Source organism: Schistocerca americana, chromosome 10 (assembly GCF_021461395.2).
Source record: "Schistocerca americana isolate TAMUIC-IGC-003095 chromosome 10, iqSchAmer2.1, whole genome shotgun sequence".
Lineage (NCBI taxonomy): Eukaryota > Metazoa > Arthropoda > Insecta > Orthoptera > Acrididae > Schistocerca > Schistocerca americana.
The window spans coordinates 163,978,302-164,001,715 of NC_060128.1; positions in this window are offsets into that span (position 1 = coordinate 163,978,302).

Here is a 23,414-nt window from a genome sequence, read left to right on the forward strand (position 1 = left end):
TGGTGTCAAGAACACAGTACAAGGTCATTGGAACAGTGGTCCCGGGTTATGTTCACGGAAGATTCCAGGTATAGTCTGAAAAGTGATTCCCGCCGGGTTTTCATCTGGCGTGAACAACAACTAGGAACCAGCTTCTTAATGTACATGAAAGGGACCTGTATGGAGGTCGTGGTTTGATGGTGTGGGGTGGGATTATGATTGGTGCAGTACACCTCAGCTTGTCTTTGACAGGGGAACTGTAACAGGTCAGGTGTATCGGGATATCATTTTGCACCTGTACGTCCGCCTTTTCAGGGGTACAGTGGGTCCCACCTCTCTACTGATGAATGATAACGCACGGCCCCACCGATCTGCCATCGTGGAGGAGTATCTTGAAACAGAAGATATCATGCGAATGGAGTGGCCTGCCTATTCTCAAGGCCTAAACCCCATCGAGCACGTCTGAGACTCCTTTGGTCGACGTATCGCTGCACGTCTTCAAACCCCTAGGACACTTCAGGAGCTCCGACAGGCACTGGTGCAAGAATGGGAGGCTATACCCCAGCAGCTGCTCGACCACCTGATCCAGAGTATGCCAACCCGTTGTGCGGCCTGTGGAGGTGTTCATGGTGACCATATCCCATACTGATGTCGGGGTACATGTGCAGGAAACAGTGGCGTTTTGCAGCACAATACCGTGGACTTAAAGATCGGTATCTTATGTGTTCCCTATGTGCCTATGCTATTAGCGCCAGTTTTGTGTAGTGTCATGTTGCGTGCCACCACATTCTGCAATCATCCTTAATTTATGAGCATGAATGTATTATACGTTTCGCAGATAAAGTAAATGTACAGTGTGTCTCAACAGCTACACAACAAGTTGAATGTGCTATAATATGCAGACTAATTAAGATATTCACAGTGTGTCTGGCTTATGTGCCAAACTCAACAAGTTTTGTTTGTAAGTATTCCACGTTGTCGCGAGTGAAGCGTACTGACAACGTCTCGAGAAAAGGCTCAGTGTGTGTAATGATTTGTTCAGACAACATCCAAATCGCAGATTCCAAGGAACTTGCAAACACGGTATAAGAAACAACCACCCTCGCGGACGTCGATAGTCAGATGGGACAGAATTCTTTTGCAGACGGGAAGCGTTGATGTGAAGCACAATGCTGGGCGATCTGGATGGAACTAATGGAGCCGACACACAACGGATGCGGTTGGCTTGTCAGCGTTCACCGCACACGTCTGTTCAAAATGGTTCAAATGGCTCTAAGCACTATGGGACTTAACTTCTAAGGTCATCAGTCCCCTAGAACTTTTTTTTTTTTGGTCATCAGTCTACTGACTGGTTTGTTGCGGCCCGCCACGAATTCCTTTCCTGTGCTAACCTCTTCATCTCAGAGTAGCACTTGCAACCTACGTCCTCAATTATTTGCTTGACGTATTCCAATCTCTGCCTTCCTCTACAGTTTTTGCCCTCTACAGCTCCCTCTAGTACCATGGAAGTCATTCCCTCACGTCTTAGCAGATGTCCTATCGTCCTGTCCCTTCTCCTTATCAGTGTTTTCCACATATTCCTTTCCTCTCCGATTCTGCGGGGAACCTCCTCATTCCTTACCTCATCAATCCACCTAATTTTCAACATTCGTCTATAGCACCACATCTCAAATGCTTCGATTCTCTTCTGTTCCGGTTTTCCCACAGTCCATGTTTCACTACCATACAATGCTGTACTCCAGACGTACATCCTCAGAAATTTCTTCCTCAAATTAGGGCCGGTATTTGATATTAGTAGACTTCTCTTGGCCAGAAATGCCTTTTTCGCCATAGCGAGTCTGCTTTTGATGTCCTTCTTGCTCCGTCCGTCATTGGTTATTTTACTGCCTAGGTAGCAGAATTCCTTAACTTCATTGACTTCGTGACCATCAATCCTGATGTTAAGTTTCTCGCTGTTCTCATATCTACTACTTCTCATTACCTTCGTCTTTCTCCGATTTACTCTCAAACCATACTGTGTACTCATTAGACTGTTCATTCCGTTCAGCAGATCATTTAATTCTTCTTCACTTTCACTCAGGATAGCAATGTCATTAGCGAATCGTATCATTGATATGCTTTCACCTTGTATTCTAATTCCACTCCTGAACCTTTCTTTTATTTCCATCATTGCTTCCTCGATATACAGATTGAAGAGTAGGGGCGAAAGGCTAAGCCTTGTCTTACACCCTTCTTAATACGAGCACTTCGTTCTTGATCGTCCACTCTTATTATTCCCTCTTGGTTTACATATTGTATATGACCCGTCTCTCGCTATAGCTTACCCCTACTTTTTTCAGAATCTCGAACAGCTTGCACCATTTTATATTGTCGAACGCTTTTTCCAGGTCGACAAATCCTATGAAAGTGTCTTGATTTTTCTTTAGCCTTGCTTCCATTATTAGCCGTAACGTCAGAATTGCCTCTCTCGTACCTTTACTTTTCCTAAAGCCAAACTGATCGTCACCTAGCGCATTCTCAATTTTCTTTTTCATTCGTCTGTATATTATTCTTGTAAGCAGATTCGATGCATGAGCTGTTAAGCTGATTGTGCGATAATTCTCGCACTTGTCTGCTCTTGCCGTCTTCGGAATTGTGTGGATGATGCTGTTCCGAAAGTCAGATGGTATATCGCCAGACTCATATATTCTACACACCAACGTGAATAGTCGTTTTGTTGCCACTTCCCCCAATGATTTTAGAAATTCTGATGGAATGTTATCTATCCCTTCTGACTTATTTGACCGTAAGTCCTCCAAAGCTCTTTTAAATTCCGATTCTAATACTGGATCCCCTATCTCTTCTAAATCGACTCCTGTTTCTTCTTCTATCACATCAGACATCTTCACCCTCATAGAGGTTTTCAATGTATTCTTTCCACCTATCTGCTCTCTCCTCTGCATTTATCAGTGGAATTCCCGTTGCACTCTTAATGTTATCACCGTTGCTTTTAATGTCACCAAAGGTTGTTTGGACTTTCCTGTATGCTGAGTCTGTCCTTCCGACAATCATATCTTTTTCGATGTCTTCACATTTTTTCTGCTGCCATTTCGTCTTAGCTTCCCTGCACTTCCTCTTTACTTCATTCCTCAGCGACTTGTATTTCTGTATTCCTGATTTTCCCGGAACATGTTTGTACTTCCTCCTTTCATCAATCAACTGAAGTATTTCTTCTGTTACCCATGGTTTCTTCGCAGGTACCTTCTTTGTACCAATGTTTTCCTTCCCAACTTCTGTGATGGCCCTTTTTAGAGATGTCCATTCCTCTTCAACTGTACTGCCTACTGCGCTATTCCGTATTGCTGTATCTATAGCGTTAGAGAACTTCAAACGTATCTCGTCATTCCTTAGTACTTCCGTACCCCACTTCTTTGCGTATTGATTCTTCCTGACTAATGTCTTGAACTTCAGCCTATTCTTCATCACTACTATAATGTGATCTGAGTCTATATCTGCTCCTGGGTACGCCTTACAATCCAGTATCTGATTTCGGAATCTCTGTCTGACCATGATGTAATCTAATTGAAATCTTCCCGCATCTCCCGGCCTTTTACAAGTATACCTCCACCTCTTGTGATTCTTGATCAGGGTATTCGCTATTACTAGCTGAAACTTGTTACAGAACTCAGTTAGTCTTTCTCGTCTTTCATTCCTCGTGCCAAGCCCATATTCTCCTGTAACCTTTTCTTCTACTCCTTCCCCTACAACTGCATTCCAGTCGCCCATGACTATTAGATTTTCGTCCCCCTTTACATACTGCATTACCCTTTCAATATCCTCATACACTTTCTCTATCTGTTCATCTTCAGCTTGCGACGTCAGCATGTATACCTGAACTATCGTTGTCGGTGTTGGACTGCTGTCGATTCTGATTAGAACAACCCGGTCACTGAACTGTTCACAGTAACACACCCTCTGCCCTACCTTCCTATTCATAACGAATCCTACACCTGTTATACCATTTTCTGCTGCTATTGATATTACCCATACTCATCTGACCAGAAATCCTTGTCTTGCTTCCACTTCACTTCACTGACCCCTACCATATCTAGATTGAGCCTTTGCATTTCCCTTTTCTGATTTTCTAGTTTCCCTACCACGTTCAAGCTTCTGACATTCCACGCCCCGACTCGTAGAACGCTATCCTTTCGTTGATTATTCAATCTTTTTCTCATGGTAACCTCCCCCTTGGCAGTCCCCTCCCGGAGATCCGTATGGGGGACTATTCCGGAATCTTTTGCCAATGGAGAGATCATCATGACACTTCTTCAATTACAGGCCACATGTCCTGTGGATACACGTTACGTGTCTTTAATGCAGTGGTTTCCATTGCCTTCTGCATCCTCATGTCGTTGATCATTGCTGATTCTTCCGCCTTTAGGGGCAATTTCCCACCCCTAGGACAAGAGAGTGCCCTGAACCTCTATCCGCTCCTCCGTCCTCTTTGACAAGGCCGTTGGCAGAATGAGGCTGACTTCTTATGCCGGAAGTCTTAGAGTTACTTAAACCTAACTAACCTAAGGACATCACATACATCCATGCCCGAGGCAGGATTCGAACCTGCAACCGTAGCGGTCGCTCGGTTCCAAGCTGTAGCGCCTGGAACCGCTCGGTCACTACGGCCGGCACACGTCTGTTTGGAGGTCGTTGCAGGAGCAGCAAGTCCCAAGGAAGACCGTGGATCTGGTCGTTCGGAAATGTTGACAGATTTATCCATACCGATTACATCTGTTGAACACGTCGAAACCAGACGGCAGGCCACAATGTATGCATTTCGAACCTGCAACCGTAGCGGTCGCGCGGTTCCAAGCTGTAGCGCCTGGAACCGCTCGGTCACTACGGCCGGCACACGTCTGTTTGGAGGTCGTTGCAGGAGCAGCAAATCCCTAGGAAGACCGTGGATCTGGTCGTTCGGAAATGTTGACAGATTTATCCATACCGATTACATCTGTTGAACACGTCGAAACCAGACGGCAGGCCACAATGTATGCATTTCACTGTGGACGTTTTTCACTGTTTAGAGGAGGATGGGGATTTTATTAAATAACCTATCATTTTTCTGAGGAAGCTGCATTCTACGTGTGCGGTAAGGTAAAGAAGCACAATGTTCATATCTGGACACAATCCACTGCCATACTGTGACGGAAAAGGTACAAAACAGCACGAAAGTGAATGTGAGGTGGTGTTTGGTGGCTGAACGCATTGCGGGACCGTTTTTTTCCATAAGAAAAGCAGTTCATTCTAACAGTTAACATGGTGTGCTGGAGCTGTTTCCATTACCACAACTGGCTGATCGTCGAGACACAGTCGTTTTCCCACAAGATGGTGCACCGCCGCACTGGACTGGGAGTGTGCGAGATGTTACAGACCAGGCGTTTCCAGATCGCTGGACTGGCAGGACTAGTCCAGCTACCTGGTCTCCTAGGTCACCTGAGATTGCAATCATTGACTCATTCCTACAGGGATATGTCAAGGGCAGAGATTTCCAAACGCTGTAAACCACGTCAATCACTTAAAGAACATAATCGCTGCTGGCTTCGTCACAGTTAATGCGCGTGTGATGCGCCGAGTGTGGACGAGCTTGAATTCAGACTGGATGTAGTGCAAGCCACGAAAATTACCACATATTGAGATTGATTGAATGGCGTAAAAACATATCTTAATTGGTCTGAATGCTACAACATACTAAAGTTGTACTGTACCTTTTGAGACACACTGTGTGTGGCGTCATATCTCCTTAACCATGGGGCAAACAATGAATAATTTTGCAGGTACCTTCACTGTAAGTGGATACTGCCTGCAAAATGTGTTTTGAATAGATTTACTAGTGTAGAAGTAATAAAGTAAAATGTTCTGCCTTATGCTAATTGGAAATTTATATTTGAACCAGAGAGCAAGAGTAAAAATAGGAGGTCTGATGAGTGAAGAAATTGCACTGGGAAGAGGTGTAAGACAAGGTTGTTGTTGTATCATCAACACTGTTCAATATATATCTGGAGGAAATTATTAGTGGAAGTTTTGATGGAAGGAGAGGAGTTTGTATAGGGGGTCGGAGAGTGGAGTGTACAAGATTTGCAGACGACATAGTTGTGATAGCAAAGAGTGCAAGACAGATGGAACAAATTTTAGATGATCTAAACACAAAATTAGAAGACTATGGAATGAAGACTAACAAGAAAAAAACGAAAAGCATGGTAATTGGAGGAAAGGGGAGAAAACGCCTTATGAAAATAGGGGGAGAGGAAATAGAGCAAGTGAATAACTTCAGTCACTTGGGGAGTGTAATAATGGGATGATACGTATTGCTCAACAGAAATTAGGAAATGAACTACAATGACAAAAAGAGGATTCAAGAGGAAACAGAAGTTACTTTTTGGACCACTAAACAAAGATCTGAGGAAAAGATTTGCCAAATGTTACATCTGGAGCGTTGCACTCTATGGTGCGGAAATGGACGTTGAGGAAGGAAGATGAAAGAAGATTGGAGGCACTAGAGATATGGATATGGAGAAGAATGGAAAAAGTGAAATGGGAAGACCGAGTAAGGAATGAAGACGTATTAAGAAGAATTGGAGAAGAAAGAAACATGCTGAAAGTCATCAGAAAGAGAAAACGAAACTGGATTGGACATTGTTTGAGGAGGGACTGTTTATTGAAGGAAGGAATAGAAGGAATGGTGGAGGGAAAAAGGGGAAGAGGAAGAAATCAGATGCTCTATCAAAGGAGGCAAATATTCGGAATTGAAAAGACTGGCTATGGACAAACAAAAGTGGTAGAGGCTTAACTCATTACAAGACCAACCGTAAGGCAGAATACCATACTACTACTACTACTACTACTACTACTACTTAGTGTATGAATACTGAAAATGTAGTAAGCTTTAAAGTTTTATCTTTCCACTACTTTGTGGAGATATTAGCAAGAAAAGTTTAGGAAAGGTTTCAATTTAAGTGTAAAATTTGTGGGAAGTCGCAAAGTGCCCTCATTCTAAAATACCGGATGTATGTAGTCTGGGTAATTTGTGAATCGTAAGTTACGCTCTCTCAAGATATATAGAAGTTTTATAAAGGTACTATTTGTCTTACTGTGTTAAATCTTTAACACAAGTTCAGACCTCTTGAAGGTAGCTAAAGACAACATTTCGGTCAGCAGTTGTACGAAACATTGAAAGTCAAATGTTTCTTGCTAGGCAATTAGCAACTAGATCTTTTCACCATGCGCCATGAACCAGGTAATACGTTTAGCGATGTAAGTGACTAATGCATTTCCTTATCCTTCATTTTACATTCAGTAATTCTGTTTCCTTTCGCACTCTTTTCACGAGGGAATGATCCAAATCCAACCGGACGAAATCTACTCTGAAATATTTCACATGGGAGAAATACAGAGAAAGAAATGCACTGTCAACATTTTAGCTGCTAAAGCGAACTGCGAGTATTTTTTTTATGTTAGAGTTACTCATTTTTGCCGCACGAAGAGCCACTTATAAACGTGGTTTGTAGAGCCCTTCTTGCCTAGCGCATGATAAGTGAATAAGCACACGCAGCCGCGACATGACAGATAAGTGCCATCTACCACGAAGTCCAAAGTGCACACACACAAGTACTGAGCACGTAAACTACACTGAAAAGCCAAAGAAACTGGTATAGGCATACGTGCATTTAGACGGGCGGAATACGACCCTGTGATCGGCAACGCCTAGATGAGACAAGTCACTGGCGCAATGTTAGATCGGTTACTGCTGCTACAATGGCAGGTTATCAACATTTAAGTGAGTTTGAACGTGGTGTTATAGTCGGAGCACGAGCGAAGGGGCACAGCATCTCCGAGGTAGTGATGAAGTGCGGATTTTCCCGTACTACCATCACACGATTGTACCGTGAATATCTCGAATCCGGTATCGCTGCGGCCCGAAAAAGAGCCTGCAAGAACGGGATCAACAACGACTGAAGAGAATCGTTCAACGTGACAGAAGTCCAACCCTTCAGCAAATTGCTGCAGATTTCAATCCTGGGGCATTAACAAGTGTCAGCGAAAAATCATCGATGACTGCACGACACATAGCTTTACAGCTCGCCTAGGACAATGGACTGTTGATGACTGGAAAGATGTTGCCTGGTCGGACGAGTCCAGTTTCAGATTGTATGGAGCAGATGACTGTTCAAGCTGGTGGAGGCTCTGTAATGGTGTGGGGCGTGTGAAGTTGGGGTGTTATGGGACCCCCGATACGTCTAGATACGACTCTGACAGGTGACACGCACTTAGGCATCCTGTCTGATCACCTGCATCCATTGGTGTTCATTCAGGATTCCGACGAACTCGGGCAATTCCAGCAGGACAATGCGACACTCCAAACATCCAAAATTGCTACAGAGTGGGTCCAGGAACACTGTTCTGAGTTTAAACACTTCCGCTGGCCACCAAACTCCCCAGACATGAACATTATTTAGCATATCTGGGATGCCTTGCAACGTGCTGTTCAAAAGGTATCTCCACCCCTTCGTACTCTTACGGATTTATGGAAAGCCCTGCAGGATTCACGGTGTCAGTTCCCTCCAGCACTACTTCAGACATTAGTCGAGTCCATGGCACCTCGTGTTGTGGCACTTCTGCGTCTTTGTGGGGGCCCTACACGATATTAGGCAGGTGTACCAATTTCTTTGGCCCTTCAGTGTATAACATGTCTCAAATCGTTTATTTTCTGGCTAATTTGCAGTTCATATCGAGGGCTAAACTGTTGCAGATGTATTTGTTACACAAGCGACTAGCGGAAGAAAAAAAATCACGGCAGTGTATGATGTTACATTACAGACGACTTCCATGAATGGGGACTTTAATTTGTTGATATTAAACATTTTATAACAATTCCTGTAGCACGGTTCTCATAATAAGTTTTGAGTAATGTATATTTCACTAACAGTGAAACTATTACTTGGTTGCTCACTGTAGTCATCAGACACACCTGATAAAAGAAAAATTAATGCATTCGGGCACGTCACAGCAATTACTAGTTTTATTTAGGCAGACTTAGGATGGGTTAAGAAATGTCCGTGGTCGTTATTCTGCATATTGTGCTGCGCAGCAGGCGTAATTTATAAAATTCGTAAGATTTGGTGATGCAAATTAACAGTGCTCAAATATCTGAAGTTTAACAACAATGGCTCGCTGACAAACTTTAAATGACAAAGAACTGTCAGGAAATTGTCCAAAAATTTCTGAGAAATGCTTTACACTGTTCATAAGCTTTTTATCGAGAGGCTGAATCACACTACTTGGTCTGGGTGGAATCTGAATTACATTAACAATCTTTTCATCTCTCTCCTAGAGGCAGAGGTGTCGTTATGTACAGACCAGAGTCCAAGAAATGCAGTGAATTATTTTCTGCAAATGGTAACAGGACGTTTCAGGTGTGACACTGAAAATTATGGCTTCCCATTTTTCCAGCTGTTGCCAAGTAGATTGCAAGATTTTTTTGCAAGTAAACAGTTGATACTTTTTTCCTTAAGTTTGTCCTAATCTGCCTTGATGTTTCTGAAGATACTTATTACTGGCACTGTTGAATGCGAATGTGTCAGAGCATTCATCGACTGCACAAGCGACTATTTATGTGTTTTTTTTTACATGGTATAAATGGCGGTTTGCACGCATTTCTTGCACGAAAAGCGACTGACTGGCTTTATACATAGCATCTTGGGGGGGAAAAAAGAAGCTTTGTTTTCACCTCACCTATGAATCTCCTTGTAGTATTACCCGTTAATGACCTCTCCTCTGCACGTTTACTTGAGGTATACTTCGTAAGTTCGCGACTTCCTTTTCGAATAATCTCCTGAATCTGTTTAACCAGATCGGAAAAGCCTAGAAATCAGTAATATTCATCTCTCTTGTAATTAACAGCGCCCAACCTCGTAGCTCTCCCTTGGTAATGGTGCACTGACTCTCAGGAACAACTCTAAATCAATCGAATAGCTTTTCTGTCACTCTTTTGCTTGTTTTTTGCCACATATTTCTCAAATTGTGTAAATCTTTCTTCCATTTATACAATTCGTGTTCAGATGTTATGAAATGAAACTGACTTTTCACACTGGTTAAGTTTAAGGAGTTTCTCCCCGCTAGGCTTAACCGAAACATTTACTGCCTTTCTTTCGTCACTGAAAGCTATTGCTGCACATGGTTCCTTTGGGCTTGGAAGCTAATCTATTTTTGTTCTGGACTTTAATTAGTACAACAATCATTCTTCGAACTACAATTCGCGGAATCGTCCAACTTCTTTCCTGTTTCTTCTAGTGCCCGTATTTTCACAATTTCTAACGAATGAATGTCGAAGAAATTAACTGGTAACTAGCGTAGGTCTTCAGAAGAAGTAGGTGATTTCAAGTGCATACCACATTCTTAGTATTTCATCTTTGCAAGGTTGAAATCATTAATTGGACTCCACATCACTGTGAAACTCTGGAACCTGCACAGACACAGATACCATTGGCGACCACTGCTAATCATTATTGATATTAAATGGGTTGAAAAATTCAAGCGAATAGTAACTATGAATAACTGCCAGGCGCCATTTTGCCAAGCACGGTATACTTTAACCACGGCAGGACGTGTCGCGTTTACAAACTTGGAAATTTCGGAGACGCTTCCACCCCTGGCGAGAAAGCCAATGATCATGTCGTTTGGGACGTCAAATAAATCGTTCTGTTGCCGCACTACGACAACGACTGCACTGTTTCCCCGACGTACACCCCCCCCCCCCCCCGCCTCCCCCCCCCCTCCCCCACACCACTGCCACCCGTCACACTTTATATATCCTCCCCTGCTGGATCTGCCACCTGCCTCTGTCAGTGGCTGTTGCACGTTGACATCGAGGATAGGTGGTGGTCATTGTAATGTGACTGGACCGTGTATTTTGACCTATCTTGAGATTTATATGAGGTTTACATGTGATGTTTGGTTTTTCCCCCCTTATGGGAGGCTAGTTATGGCGCAACACAGTGTCTTGCAGCACGTATCACAGATTCCAGTATGAGCACCCCAAATAAACACGACGACTGCGAGAAGGCGACGACACCGATTTCCAGTATTTCATTTTAATTCTAGTATTTAACGCCCTTTCTACATATTGTAATGATAGAGTTGTAATTATTTTACATCATCCCTGTTTACATAAAATCAGCTTTTTCAAACTTTTAAAAAGAGCTTGAGCTGTGTTCACTTCCAACTACGCCTTTTCGTGTACTTGGCTGTCTATCTGTGTTTGGTTTCCCGTCCTTGTTGCGGTTACGCTATGGTTCTTCTTCCTTCAACGTGTGGCAGCAGTGATGTGTGTCGATATTTGCACCGTGCACCATCTTTGGTTTTGTGCGTATAGTTTCTGGCTAGGGGGTCTGCAGTGAGTCAGTCGGTTGCTGCGGACCAGGGAAGTTATCTCCGTGTGATGCAGTAGGCTGGGTCCGCTGGCGGTCCCTGCGCAGTGTCAGAGCGTGTGTGGGGCTGTCCGATCGCTACAAGCTTTGTGGTTCACCGACCCAGGACGTCAAAGTTGAGTGGTGTTTTAAGTACCCAGTCCACATCCATTCATGTGGTGTGGTTTGTTTCGATGGTTCGCTGTTGGGGAGGTTTCCCCGTGAGCAGCACTAAATTTAGCCGCCATGTGCTGGAATTAACTATATTAGTTGACTACAATTCAAGTGCACCAGCGGCACCTTGTGGCCGTTAGTGTTCCGGTTACCTGCCCTGGCCACTAACGTAAATTCAGACAGTGTCCTTTCCTCACCTGTTGTCGCTGTCCAACAAGATGTGTAGTTTTAACAGCTTAATACATATACATATTTAATTGTTGATAATTACACCTGTAACATTTTGTGTTTGAATTCTTATCTACGATTGGTGGCAAGCAAGTCGTTGTGTCGGTCGGTCCGTGGCTGTCCCTTGGTTGGGTTCCGACGGATCAAGTGTAGTTGGGCTCACCACCTGTCTCACCTAAGTGAACGAGGGCAGACCGACCCCCTGGAGGCTTCTGAGTGCTGTTGTTTTTACTGTATTTCTCACCAGTGTTCAACTGTCTGTTTATAATCTATCATAGCCAATCATTAAAAAAATTCTTGGTTTTCCTGTGTTTTATGTAAGTATGTTTGAATTCCGGCAAGTGGATATTTGCTGAAAGGTTATTACCGTTGTGTCGTCTTTTCTTAGTCCGCTTTCAGCTACTTAAAATTTAAGGCTTATGGTTATGTTTTTTTAAAAATTTTGGAAAATCAATTGTGGACCCTTAACCTTGGAACCTTATTCTTAAAATTACCTTTCCAGCTTAAACATTGTGGCCTTCTGCCTTTGAAAGGTTATGGTGATTTACTTTAAAATCTTGAAAATTTTACTGTGGGCCTTCAGCCGTTTGTATTGCATCTTGTTTATGTTTGTCTATCCACCCTTGCGTTGAGGCTTTCACCACAATCCTAATCACCTGTTCTGCCCAGTGAGTTTAGGGGGCGTATCAGAACTTATGTAGTTGTTGTTGTAATATTGTGCGATATGTTAAATTATGTCCACTATCACGATATTCCATAGCAGTAGCACATTTATGACATTTACAGATTTCATTTATTTTATGGAAAAAGACTATATGCCCAATCCTACAACTTTCAGCTGTTACATTCAGAAGCGCGTCAGAATAATGCCATCGGGCTGCCACGGCTCGTTTCAGTTAAAACGGCTCACGCCACTTAACACAGACTCGAGTGCATGGTACTCTTCTACAGTGGAATTTTTGATGAGGTGCTGTGTACCGATGTCCTCTTAATACCAGGTTTCCGTTTTACGTATATGTGTGCTGCACCTTGTACTCCACAAGACGACTACTTCTCATATATGTCTTGTTGCCTGACGGATGTTATTCAATCTGTATACCGAGCAAGCAGTAAAGGAAACAAAAGAAAAATTCGGAGTAGGTATTAAAATCCATGGAGAAGAAATAAAAACTTTAAGGTTCGCCACTGACATTGTAATTCTGTCAGAAAGAGCAAAGGACAAGGAAGAGCAGTTGAACGGAATGGACAGTGTCTTCAATGGAGGATATAAGATGAACATCAACAAAAGCATAACGGGTATAATGGAATGTAGTCGAGTTAACTCGGGTGATGCTGCCGGAATTAGATTAGGAAATTAGACACTTAAAGTAGTAAAGGAGTTTTGCTATTTGGGGAGCAAAATAACTGATGATGGTCGAAGTAGAGAGAATATAAAATGTAGACTGGCTATGGCAAGGAAAGTGTTTCTGAAGAAGAAAAATTTGATAACATCGAGTATAGATTTCAGTGTCGGGAAGTCGTTTCTGAAAGTATTTGTATGGAGTGTAGCCATGTATGGAAGTGAAACATGGACGATAAATAGTTTGGACAAGAACAGAATAGAAGCTTTCGAAATGTTGTGCTACAGAAGAATGCTGAAGATAAGATGTGTAGATCACATAACTAATGAGGAGATATTGAATAGAATTGGGCAGAAGAGGAGTTTGTGGCACAACTTGACTAGAAGAAGGGATCGGTTGGTAGGACATGTTCTGAGACATCAAGCGATCACCAATTTAGTATTGGAGGGCAGCGTGGATGATAAAAATAGTAGAGGGAGACCATGCGATGAATACACTAACCAGATTCTGTAGGATGTAGGCTGCAGAAGGTACTGGGAGATGAAGCTTGCACAGGATAGAGTAGCATGGAGAGCTGCATCAAACCAGTCTCAGGACTGAAGACCACAACAGCAACAACCTGACGGATTGTGAAGATGGTTTAAAGCTGAAAAGCGTACAATATTAAAATTTATAAAGTAAAACATCAGTCAAGAGAGTATTCCATTATGAAGTGCAATTATAGTCGCGACTTCTTTAATGATTTTATGTCATTCGCTGAGAGAAAATCACAGATGAATAGTGTAAACCCCTTGTAATCATTGTTATTGCTTTATTTAAAAATATCTCTGCATCGTCAGAGTTATTTAATTAGTAATGGAAAAGTATTTTCCATAAGTAGTTCATATACTGCTTTTATATGTTGTAGTTTATTTTAAAGGGGCCATGGTGGACTAGTGGGGCAAGGATTATCACTAAAAGTGCTGGGACTACGGATCATCAATATGTACGCCCTGCCGTATTCCAACAGAAGGCGCTATCGTTACCGATTTTACGCGAAGTAGACTTCACTACTTTCCTTCGACAGCTGTGACTATGTCTTATTTGGAGACAACTTCTACTGTGTGCTTGCACCAAAGGATCAATAACCACGTTATAATTCCTGCCAGGAGCGTGGAAACTGATACAGGACGTGAATCTAACGGATACGTGGGAGTATTTGCGTTGCGATAGATTCGGCTACACGATTGTTACAAGTCATTCTGTAAATCACCTCAATCGAATTTACGTTACACGTAAACCTCGATGCGGAATTATAGCCGATCGCCTTCTCGGATCACACAGCATACATACAGGGCTATTACAAATGATTGAAGCGATTTCATAAATTCACTGTAGCTCCATTCATTGACATATGGTCACGACTCACAACAGATACGTAGAAAAACTCATAAAGTTTTGTTCGGCTGAAGCCGCACTTCAGGTTTCTGCCGCCGGAGCACTCGAGAGCACAGTGAGACAAAATGGCGACAGGTGCCGAGAAAGCGTATGACGTGCTTGTAATGCACTCACATCAGTCAGTCATAACAGTTCAACGACATTTCAGGACGAAGTTCAACAAAGATCCACCAACTGCTAACTCCATTCGGCGATGTTATGCTCAGTTTAAAGCTTCTGGATGCCTCTGTAAGGGGAAATCAACGGGTCGGCCTGCAGTGAGCGAAGAAACGGTTGAACGCGTGCGGGCAAGTTTCACGCGTAGCACGCGGAAGTCGACGAATAAAGCAAGCAGGGAGCTAAACGTACCACAGCCGACGGTTTGGAAAATCTTACGGAAAAGGCTAAAGCAGAAGCCTTACCGTTTACAATTGCTACAAGCCCTGACACCCGATGACAAAGTCAAACGCTTTGAATTTTCGGCGCGGTTGCAACAGCTCATGATGCGTTCAGTGCGAAACTTGTTTTCAGTGATGAAGCAACATTTTTTCTTAATGGTGAAGTGAACAGACACAATGTGTGAGTCTGGGCGGTAGAGAATCCTCATGCATTCGTGCAGCATATTCGCAACTCACCAAAAGTTAACGTGTTTTGCGTAATCTCATGGTTTAAAGTTTACGGCCCCTTTTTCTTCTGCTAAAAAAACGTTACAGGACACGTCTGTCTGGACATGCTGGAAAATTGGCTCATGCCACAACTGAAGACCGACAGCGCCGACTTCATCTTTCAACAGGATGGTGCTCCACCGCACTTCCATCATGATGTTCGGCATTTCTTAAACAGGAGATTGGAAAACCGATGGATCGGTCGTGGTGGAGATCATGATCAGCAATTCATGTCATGGCCTCCACGCTCTCCCGACTTAACCCCATGCGATTTCTTTCCGTGGGGTTATGTGAAAGGTTCAGTGTTTAAACCCCCTCTACCAAGAAACGTGCCAGAACTGCGAGCTCGCATCAACGATGCTTTCGAACTCATTGATGGGGACATGCTGCGCCGAGTGTGGGAGGAACTTGATTATCGGCTTGATGTCTGCCGAATCACTAAAGGGACACATATCGAACATTTGTGAATGCCTAAAAAAACTTTTTGAGTTTTTGTATGTGTGTGCAATGCATTGTGAAAATATCTCAAATAATAAAGTTATTGTAGAGCTGTGAAATCGCTTCAATCATTTGTAATAACCCTGTATGTACGGTATCCCTATCATTAACAGGTGTGAAGCAGTCTCGGGCCTTGGAAACTGCATACCGCACACTTCAGAGAACCTGACTGTCAAAACGTGGTACATGTGGCATAACCGTCGACGTCACAATGGTGCTTGGAATGCGCTAACCCTGCATTACGCCGAGCTTTGAGAACAGACGCTGTGGAGACCACACACGATGGAATTTTGTTTCACGATGCTCCGTAAACTTTCTTACAAGCGCCTTCACAAGATCGGAGTGCTGCCACGAAACGCCCACGCAATTTCCATAACGTGACGCCGTCTGCCGGGGGTCGCAAGCTGCGAAGGGCCTTTGAACGAGTCCCTGGAAAATCGCCGTCGATGCGAGGAAAACGACGTAGTCGCAGAGCCTTAATACGGGCGGTCGTACTGCCGGATGGTGGCCGTATGACATCGCAAGATGATATTGCCGACGCGTATGTGGAGCAATACAGTCACCTCTATGAGGAAGAGAAACACAGTGAGTAGGAATTTACAAGACGACTTAGATAAAATTTTCAGTTGGTATGATAAATGGAAGCTATCTCTAGATGTGGAAAAATGTAAGTTAACATACACTACTGGCCATTAAAATTGCTACACCAAGAAGAAATCCATATGGTAAACGGGTATTCATTGGACAAATATATTATACTAGAACTGACATGTGATTATATTTTCACGCAATTTGGGTGCATAGATCCTGATAAATCAGTACCCAGAACAACCACCTCTGGCCATAATAACGGCCTTGATACGCCTGGGCATTGAGTCAAACAGAGGTTGGATGGCGTGTACAGGTACAGCTGCCCATGCAGCTTCAACACGATACCACAGTTCATCAAGAGCAGTGACTGGCGTATTGTGACGAGCCAGTTGCTCGGCCACCATTGACCAGGCGTTTTCAATTGGTGAGAGATCTGGAGAACGTGCTGGCCAGGGCAGCAGTCGAACGTTTTCTGTATCTAGAAAGGCCCGTACAGGACCTGCAACATGCGGTCGTGCATTATCCTGCTGAAATGTAGCGTTTCGCAGGGATCGAATGAATGGTAGAGCCACGAGTCGTAACACATCTGAAATGTAACGTCCACTGTTCAAAGTGCCGTCAATGCGGACAAGAGCTGACCGAGACGTGTAACCAAAGGCACCCCATCCCATCACGCCGGGTGATACTCCAGTATGGCGATCACGAATACACGCTTCCAATGTGCGTCCACCGCCATGTCGCCAAACACGGATGCGACCATCATGATGCTGTAAACAGAACCTGGAGTCATCCGAAAAAAATGACGTTTTGCCATTCGTGCACCCAGGTTCGTCGTTGAGTACACCATCGCAGGCGCTCCTGTCTGTGATGCAGCGTCAAGGGTAACCGCAGCCATGGTCTCCGAGCTGCCGCAAACGTCGTCGAACTGTTCGTGCAGATGGTTGTTGTCTTGCAAACGTCCCCATCTGTCGACTCAGGGATCGAGACGTGGCTGCACGTTCCGTTACAGCCATGCGGATAAGATGCCTGTCATCTCGACTGCTAGTGATACGAGGCCGTTGGGATCCAGCACGGCGTTCCGTATTACCCTCCTGAACTCACCGATTCCATATTCTGCTAACAGTCATTGGACCTCGATCAATGCGAGCAGCAATGTCGCGATACGATACATCGCAATCGTGATAGGCCACAATCCGACCTTTATCAAAGTCGGAAACTTGATGGTACTTATTTCTCCTCCTTACACGAGGCATAACAACAACGTTTCACCAGGCAACGCCAGTCAACTGCTGTTAGTGTATGAGAAATCGGTTGGAAACTTTCCTCATGGCAGCACGTTGTGGGTGTCGCACCGGCGCCAACCTTGTGTGATTGCTCTGAAAAGCTAATCATTTGCATATCACATCATCTTCTTCCTGTCGGTTAAATTTCGCGTCTATAGCACGTCATCTTCGTGGTGTAGCAATTTTAATGGAAAGTAGTGTAGATGGGTAACAGGATTAAAACTGTAGTGTTCAGGTGCGGTATAAGTAGTATCCTGCTTGACAGAGTGAAGTCGTTTAAATATCTGGGCGTACTGTTGAGGTGGAAGGAGCATGTGAGGACTGTGGTAGGGAAGGCGAATGGTCGACTTTGGTTCATTGGAAGAATTTTAGGAAAGAGTGGTTCACCTGTAAAGGAGACTGCATATAGGACCCTGGTGCGACCTATTCTTGAGTACTGCTAGAGTGTTTGGGATCCGTAACAGGTCGGATTGAAGGAAGACATCAAAGAAATTCAGAGCCGGGCTACTGGATTTACTACCGGTAGGTTCGAACAAAACTTAAGTGTTACGGAGATGTTTCTGCAACTCAAATGGGAATCCCTGAAGAGAAGGCTACATCCTTTTCGGGAAACACTATTGAGAAAATTTAGAGAACCGGCATTTGTACCTGACTGCTGAGTGGTTCTACTGCCGCCAACATATATTGCTCGTAAGGACCACGAAGATAATATTCTGTGGCCGAGCGGTTCTAAGCGCTACAGTCTGGAACCGCGCGACCGCTACGGTCGCAGGTTCGAATCCTGCCTCGGTCATGGATGTGCGTGATGTCCTTAGGTTAGTTAGGTTTAAGTAGTTCTAAGTTCTAGGGGACTGATGACCACAGATGTTAAGTCCCATAGTGCTCAGAGCCATTTGAACCATTTTTTAGTACAACATTGTGTCACACAGTTTGCGAATTTCGAGATCGCAGAATTAGAGGAGCAACGCATCTGCGTTAAATTTTTTGTGAAATTTAAGAAAATATTTACAGAGACATGCCAAATGATGCAAGAGTCCTACGGCGATGTGTGCTTAAGCCGCACGCGGTGTTACGAATGGTTCACACGGTTTAAAAATGGCCGGTTGGAATTTAAACACGACCTTCGGTTAGGACGCCCTTCGAGATCTACCGACGACGCTCGTGTCACGATCGTCAACGAAATTGAGCATGCCAGTCGAAGACTGACTGCAGAAGAATGTAACATTTCAGTCGGATCATGTCACGAAACCCCGACACAGCATCTTGGAATGCATCGAGTTGCCACCAAGTTCCTCCCACGGCTCACTAGTCGTTCCCATTGGTGCGCGACTATTGCACAAACAACGAAATCACTTTGCGCCTCATCCTCTGTACTCTCCAGACTTGGCCCCTGACGACTTTGCTTCATTTCCAAAGCTGAAAACACCGTTGGAACGACGAATATTTGCAACGATTGATGAGATAAAAGAAAATTCGCAGACGGCGCCTCGCACGATCCAGCAAGAGGCCTGCCGCGACTGCTTCCGGAAGTGGAAACTGCGCTGGAAGCGGTGTATCAATTGTGGAGGAGAGTATTTCGAAGTAAAAAGTACACTAAGTGAAAGGTTAGCGTGGAAAAATTTTGTGGACAAAGTTCCGGAATGTTATGAACAGACCTCTTAAACGGATGACTTGGTGTTATTGTCAATGTCGGGCCATGACGCAACGGTCGCTTTGCATTGCATTAATTTGTATGGTACGGCTATTGGTAGTCACATGAACATGGCACAGTTAGGAGCCATGAATACTTGGAGAGGACTCCGAACGGGAAGTGTGGCACCATTACAGAGGAGAGACAAGGTGAAATGATCGGGAATTATCTTCACGACCGACGTTCGACGCACGGCAGCAATCAGCTACAGGCGACTTCTACAAACATTTCGTACGAGTGTTCAGCTACAGGTTAACGGCACTAGGGACGAACAAATGGACTGCCTTTGCTAACGTTTATCTAGCTTCTCGCATCCCCAACGCGGCCGAAAGTCCAACAACGGTGATCTTGGCGGTATTAGGATCTTTTGTGAGCACAGGGCTGCTATTTAAAGTCGCATATGCAACTCTCACACTCCCTTGTAGGCGTAGAGGTCTTGGGCTAGTCCACGTCCGCTAACGAACAGTGGCTGTCTATGTCAACACGATGATCAAGATGTGGACGCGACACCAAACTCGCCTGACTGGATTCTTGGTAGAGGAACTGGCACCTTCCTCTGGTATGGTGCTGGTAGCGGTGGTTCTCATCTCACCGTTGCTCGCCCACAAATGAACTTTTTCCATCGAGAGCAGTTATGTACATACGGAACTACCGCCTACCAAAAAAGAAAGTGAAGATATACACACATCAAAAACAGTTGTGCATCACCCCGGTTCCCAGAACTCCTGAATACATACGTTGACTGTGGATATTGTACAGACACATTCCCTTTGACTGTTCAGAAGTGTCACTAAACCCGCCCAAAACAACTAGTGTTGAGCCGGCAGTTGTGGCCGAGCGGTTCTAAGCGCTTCAGTCCGGAACCGCGCGGTCACGCGGCTCCAGAATGAAGCGCCTAGAACCGCACGGCCACACCAGCATGTTCGAATCCCGCTTCGGGCATGGATGTGTGTGGTGTCCTTAGGTTAGTTAGGTTTAAGTAGTTCTAAGTCTAGGGGACTGCTGACCTCAGACGTTAAGTTCCATAGTGGTTCAAATGGCTCTCAGCACTATGGGACAACTTCGGAGGTCATCAGTCCCGTAGAACTTCGAACTACTTAAACCTAACATCACCCACATCCATGCCCGAGGCAGGATTCGAACCTGCGACGGAAGCGGTCGCGCGGTTCCCAACTGTAGCGGCTAGAACCACTCGGCCACCCCGGCCGGATAAGTCCCATAGTGCTCAGAGCCATTTGAACCATTTTTGAACGCGTGTTGTCTGTACGCCAACCACGCCTAGACGGTCAATACCGCGGTTCGATCACGTGCGCATTGTTACTTCGTGCCAGGAAGGGCTCTCAACAAGGGAAGTGTCCCGGCCTCTCGGAGGGAACCAAAGCGATGTTGTTCGGACATGTAGGAGATACAGAGAGACAGGAGCTGTCGATGATATGCCTCGATCAGGCCCCCCAAGGGCTACTACTGCAGTGGATGACCGCTACATACGGATTATGGCTCGGAGGAATCCGGATAGCAACGGCACCATGTTGAATAATGCTTTTCGTGCAGCCACAGGACGTCGTGTTATGACTCAAACTGTGCTCAGTAGGCTGCATGATGCGCAACGTCACTCCCGGCGTCCATGGCGAGATCCATCTTTGCAACCACGACACCATGCAGCGCGGTACAGATGAGCCCAACAACATGTCAAATAGGCATCAAGTTCTCTTCAACGACGAGTGTCGCATACGCCTTCAACCAGACAGTCGTCGGTCAGGCTGAACGCCTTAGACACACTGTCCACTGAATGCAGCAAGGTTGAGATTCCCTGTTGTTTTGGGGTGGCATTATGTGGGGCCGACGTACGCAGCTGGTGGTCATGGAAGGCGCCGTAATTGCTGTACGATACGTGAATGCCATCCTCCGACATATGGTGCAGCCATATCGATAGCATATTTACGAGGCATTGGTCTTCATGGACGATAATTCGCGCCTCCATCGTGCACATCTTGTGAATGAATTCCTTCAGGATAAAGTCATTGCTCGACTAGAGTGGTCACCATGTTCTCCAGACATGCACCCTATCGAATATTCCTGCGTTACATTGAAAAGGGCTGTTTATGGACGACGTGACCCACCAGCCACTCTGAGGGATCTATGCCGAATTGCCGTTGAGGAGTGGGACAATCTGGACCAACAGTGCCTTGATGATAGCAGCGACGACGAATGATATTTTCACTGGCATGCATCAATTTGAAGAGGACGTGCTACTGAGTATTAGAGGTAAAGGTGTGTACAGCAATCTGGACCACCACATCTGAAGGTCTCGCTGTATGGTGGTACAACATGCAATATGTGGTTTTCATCAGCAATAAAAATGGCGGAAATGATGTTAATGTTGATCTCTGTTCCTGTTTTATGTAGAGGTTCCGGAACTCTCGTAACCGAGGTGATGCAAAACCTTTTTTTTTATGTGTGTATATAAACAAAGTGCAGTAGAGGACCTGTAACACTACCTTGAGGAACGCCAGAAATCATTTCTGTTTTACTCAATGACTTCAACTGCTACGAGCTGTGGAACTTTCCTGACAGATTAAAACTGTGTGCCGGACCGAGACTCGAACTCGGGACGTTTGTCTTTCGCGGGCAAGTGCTCTACCATCTGAGCTACCCAAGCACGACTCACACCCCGTCCTCACAACTTTATTTCTGCCAGTATCTCGTCTCCTACCTTCCAAACTTTACAGAAGCTCTCCTGCGAACCTTGGAGAACTAGCGCTCCTGAAAGAAATGATATTGCGGAGACATGGCTTAGCGACAGCCTAGCGGATGTTTGCTGAATGATATTTTCACTCTGCAGCAGAGTGTGCGCTCATATGAAACTCCTTTCTTTCAGGAATGCTAGTTCTGTAAGGTTCGTTGGAGAGCTTCTGTAAAGTTTGGAAGGTAGGAGACGAGATACTGGCAGAAGTAAAGCTGTGAGGACGGGGCGTGAGTCGTGCTTGGGTAGCTCAGATGGTAAAGCACTTGCCCGCGAAAGGCAAAGGTCCCGAGTTAGAGTCTCGGTCCGGCACACAGTTTTAATCTGCCACGAAAGTTTCATATCTGCGAACAAACACTCCGCTGCAAAGTGAAAATGTCATTCTGCTACGAGCTGTGATCTCTCGTAACAGGGAATCACGAATCCAGTCACGTAACTGAGAAGATATTCCACAGTGACACAATTTTATTACTAGCCGCTTATTTTATGCATAAATAACCTGTTTATATCTATTATTTGTTTCACTATTTGCGTAATACCACTTGGCATAATCACCCACCCACTTGAAAGATAGAGAGGGTTAGATCGCTAGAGTCTAACCGGGCTCTAACTCGGGTGGGGGAGGGACTTTTCCTTGTTCGAGTCCCTTCAGGACCGTCCAAAGTCAACTCATCCTGCTACCAAACGAGTACCGGGGTGTTTTGCAGGGGTGAAATGTGGCCGGCTGGTGTGGCCGTGCGGTTCTAGGCGCTTCAGTCTGGAACCGCGTGACGGCTACTGTCGCAGGTTCGAATCCTGCCTCGGGCATGGATGTGTGTGATGTCGTTAGGTTGGTTAGGTTTAAGTAGTTCTAAGTTCTAGAGGACTGATGACCTCAGATGTTAAGTCCCATAGTGCTCAGAGCCATTTGAACCATTTGGTGAAATGTGGCTGGGGCGCCACCCTCCCCCTACTAGTCCCGCGGCGAAGAAGGCCTGCGCTGTATCGGCAGTCGAACCAATCACCGGGTCACGGGCTTCTGCCGCAGACTTTAACATATTTTGTAGGGTTCTCTACCTTATTCCGTAGAAACGGAAGCCTTACAGGATCACTTTACTGTCTGACCGTCAACCTGCTATTCAAGTGTGGGTATTGTTGGTACATACTGCATTGTATCGTATGTTTTAGTGTCAGAGACAAACTTTTGTCTTTATAATTGATGACGGTAAATATCCTATTTTGTAATAAAGAAAGTGTTATGATGAATCACCAGCGATCTCCACCGGCTACAGTTCGAGTTAGCAAAGGGACTTTTCATTTATTTATTTATTTATTTTGGCTTTCGATTATAAGAAACATACAGCCAACAACGATTATAAAGCGTCATATG